This window comes from Ovis aries, chromosome X (assembly GCF_016772045.2).
Source record: "Ovis aries strain OAR_USU_Benz2616 breed Rambouillet chromosome X, ARS-UI_Ramb_v3.0, whole genome shotgun sequence".
Classification (NCBI taxonomy): Eukaryota; Metazoa; Chordata; class Mammalia; order Artiodactyla; family Bovidae; genus Ovis; species Ovis aries.
In genome coordinates this window covers 5,338,707-5,342,465 of record NC_056080.1, presented here as the reverse complement: position 1 = coordinate 5,342,465, position 3,759 = coordinate 5,338,707, and the positions used below count along the sequence as shown (strand labels likewise).

General features: G+C 44.8%; 1 long non-coding RNA gene across 1 annotated transcript; it reads right to left on the bottom strand.

Annotated features, from left to right (window-relative positions):
• Positions 1 to 246: 246 nt before the first annotated feature.
• On the bottom strand, positions 247 to 3,529 carry LOC132658772 (uncharacterized). The gene is made up of 2 exons (XR_009598782.1): positions 1,144 to 3,529; positions 247 to 515 (listed from the first exon to the last, which is right to left on the bottom strand). It is a non-coding gene; the product is annotated as an uncharacterized LOC132658772 (long non-coding RNA).
• Positions 3,530 to 3,759: the final 230 nt, after the last annotated feature.

Below are 3,759 nucleotides of genomic sequence, written 5' to 3'. Positions count from 1 at the left end.
ACCACGGACTCTGCACAGAACACGTTCTGTCCAAGTGTGTCTCCCTCTTCGTCCTTTACATTCACTGCACAGGGCTGACCTTGAGCTTACACAGTCTCATTTCTGGTTTTCCTCTCCTTTATTCTTGTGTGTATGAACACAGCGGGTCCAGAGACCTTGGGTATTTGCCTGTTCAAGTATGGAAACTTGCTAAGTAGTGCATACGCAAGAGATGCATCTTGTTTGGAAAAAAGAAAATCATATATATACCATTCTCCATATTTATTTCACTCAAAAATGATATATTTCATACATACTGTACTATATAATACAGAGTAAACAACTGGATTGGGTAGGTAGATAATAAATAATACATGTTACTTATTACTTTATTTTAAATTGTCATATACACATGTGAGGCAAAAAATAAGACAACGTAGGGACTTCCCTGGTGCCCTGGTGGTTAAGACTTCAGCTTCCAATGCAGAGGGTACAGGTTCGATGTCTGGGTCAGGGAGGTAAGATTCCCCCATGCTCTGTGGCCAAAAAGAAAAAAAACCCAGAAACAATATTGAGCAATATTGTAACAAGTTCAATGAAGATTTTGATTAAAAGAAAAAAACAGTTAAAAAAAATGAGTGTGTTAAGAGCACGAGGGGCGTCAATGAATGAGAAATACACACAGGAGTAGTTTCAAAACGAGTTATGTTAGGAATATTCTTAACCTCATACTATGTCTTGGAGCAGGAAATGGTACCCACTCCAGCATTCTTGCCTGGAGCATCCCATGGACAGAGGAGCCTGGTGGGCTTCAGTCCATGGGGTCGCAAGAGTTGGACACGACTTAGTGACTAAACCACCAATACTGGGTCTATTTATTGATTCATTATACTGTGTCTATTTATTGATCCATCTGTATATATATAGAGAAAGACAGGATGCTTTTGTCTCTTCCCCTAATGTAATGTTATCAGGAAGTGAGGCGGTGATGAGGGTGTAGCCTCCACAAAGGGGACTGCTTTCCTCCAAGTGAGGACCAGCCTGAAGACACCATCTACAAACCAGCAAGATGTTCACAGTGAATCTGTCTTTGCCAGGATCTTGGACATCCATCCTCCAGAACTGTGAGACAGTAACACCTGTTTTTTATGTGTGTTTACTCACTTGGTCTTGGACTGCAAGGAGATCTATCCAGTCCATCCTAAAGGAAGTCAGTCCTGAATATTCAGTGGAAGGACTGATGCTGAAGCTGAAACTCCAATCCTTTAGCCACCTGATGCGAAGAGCTGACTCACTGGAAAGACCCTGATGCTAGGAAAGATTGAGGGCAGGAGGAGAAGGGGATGACAGAGGATGGGATGGTTGGATGGCATCACCGACTCAGCAGACATGAGTCTGAGTAAACTCTGGGAGTTGGTGACGGACAGGGAGGCCTGGTGTGCTGCAAAGACAGACGCATTAATCTACAGTTGCCTCAATGACAAAAATAATGTAATTTTGACTTGTTTTCATGATACAGGATTATTATGAAGGATACAAAGTGTACAGTTATTTGGAAGGCCTGATTTTTTCAAACTGTGGTAATCCCGTGTTTCCATTTTCCAACACCACTATTAAACTAACATCATAACTTCATCTTGGTTCTTGACCTCATTTTTTTTTTTTAATTGGAGGATAATAGCTTTATGATGCTGTGTTGGTTTCTGCTGCATAACACTGTAAATCGGCTACACGTATACATATGTCCCCTCCCTTGTGAGCCTCCCACCTGCCACCCACCCCTCTAGGTCATCACAGAGTTCCCTGTGCTATACAGCAGCTTCCCACTGAGTATCTATTTTACACACGGTAGAGTATATATGTTAGGGCTGCTCTGTCAAATCACGCCCCCCTCTCCTTCCCCCATCGTGCCCATTCTAAATTGCTCAGAAACTTTAGGGAAGTCATCTCTCCCCCCTCAGATCCTGTTTTAATTCTTCATTTCAAAGAGTTGCAGAGGAATTAAAAATAATGAAAGTGAGACTTTAACCTCGCCGCAAAAGAGCTGAGGCAGCAGGTGAAAAGAGCTTGATTTTCATTCTCTAGGTAAGAAGCGAAAAAAAAAAAAAAAAAAAAAGTTCAGGTTTTGGGGAAGGGGAAGGACATGGTTACAATCCATCTTTCTTAGTGAATGCAGGCTCCCTAAGCAGACATCGGCAAATGAAAAAGGAACTACCAGCCTGAAGCATCAGAATATCAAAAGACCACATTTACACAGAGTGAACTGAAGACATCTGTTGAGATCCTCTAAACCGAAAAGCAAGGATTCAATTTTTCATTTGCAACCTGACATGGGAATTTCAAACTCATCAGAGAAGCAGTAGAAACGATTAAAAAAAAAAAAAAGATAAAGACGCAGATGATGCTTCTGCAGAGTCTGACTTATGCAGCTACTGCTATTATCTTGAAGACAAAAACTGACCTTGAAAATGACAACCCATCCCATGGCGAATTTTACTAAGCCTGGTAGAGAAGTTCGACTTACCTGGGTAAGACATGATACAGTTCGTTTTCTCTTTTACTCAGTTAACAGATACTGAGTAAGACTCTCCAATGTGCCAGAGACCATGAGAAATAGCAAAATTCATACACTGGGTCCCCCAAGAGAATAAAAATTCAGTGGAAACACAAAATATTCAGTAAAGGATAAGCCAGATGTGGCGAACTGTGGTGTTGGAGAAGACTCTTGAGAGTCACCTGGACGGTAAGGAGATCCAACCAGTCCATCCTAAAGGAAATGAGTCCTGGGTATTCACTGGAAGGACTGATGTTGAAGCTGAAACTCCAATACTGTGGCCACCTGATGCAAAGGGATGCTAGGAAAGAGTGAAGGCGGGAGGAGAAGGGGACGACAGAGGATGACATGGCTGGACGGCATCACTGACGCGATGGACATGAGTTTGAGCAAACTCTGGGAGTTGGTGATGGACAGGGAGGCCTGCATGCTGCAGTCCATGGGGTCACAAAGAGTCGGACACGACAGAGTGACTGAATTGAACTGGAGAAAATCACGAACAGTAATAGCCAGGGAAATGCAACAATCCGAGGGAAGAAATGGATGCAGCTTTGGTGAGGAAATTGTTCTCTGGCTGAAGACGCAAGGAAAGCAGTGTGCGAGACAGGCTTGCCACCATCAGCCCAAAGGATTTCAACCCTGAGGGTAAACGTGATGGAGCTGTCAGAAGAAGGGGGACTTAGGGAGGAGGGGCTGGAATTGGGGACTGCGCTGGTTCCTCTATTCTGCGACCTGCAGGAATGGAGAGGCTGCAGGCGCAAGCTGGTCGGAAACCACCTGAGAGACTTCGGGAAATGCGAATCTTGGGGAAGCTGGGGAATTAGGGAAGAACCTGCCTCTAGGTGTTAGCTACAGCTAGGGAGACAGTGGGGGTTCAGAGCAGGAAGACAATGAGAACATCAAGGCTTCGAAAGAGGTCTGTTGTATCGCCTGAGCCGGCTGCTAAGTCTGTGGGGGAGAATGTGGACTCGGGTAAGGCTGAAAGCATGGATCAGTCACGAACCTGATGCGGGTCCTGTTCTCATGTCTCTGCCTGTCTTCGCTGCTTCCCTCTGTCTCTCCGTCATCTGCTTCTCCATTGCCTCCTCCTTCTCCCTGGGGAGAAAAACAACCAAAGCTTTGTGTCTGGAGCTTGGTGCATCCGAGCTCTTCTCAGAAGACCAGACGATCGGGCGGATGATAGTGCGAGGGGTTGTGAAGAGTCAGACGCAACTGAGCGCGCACCG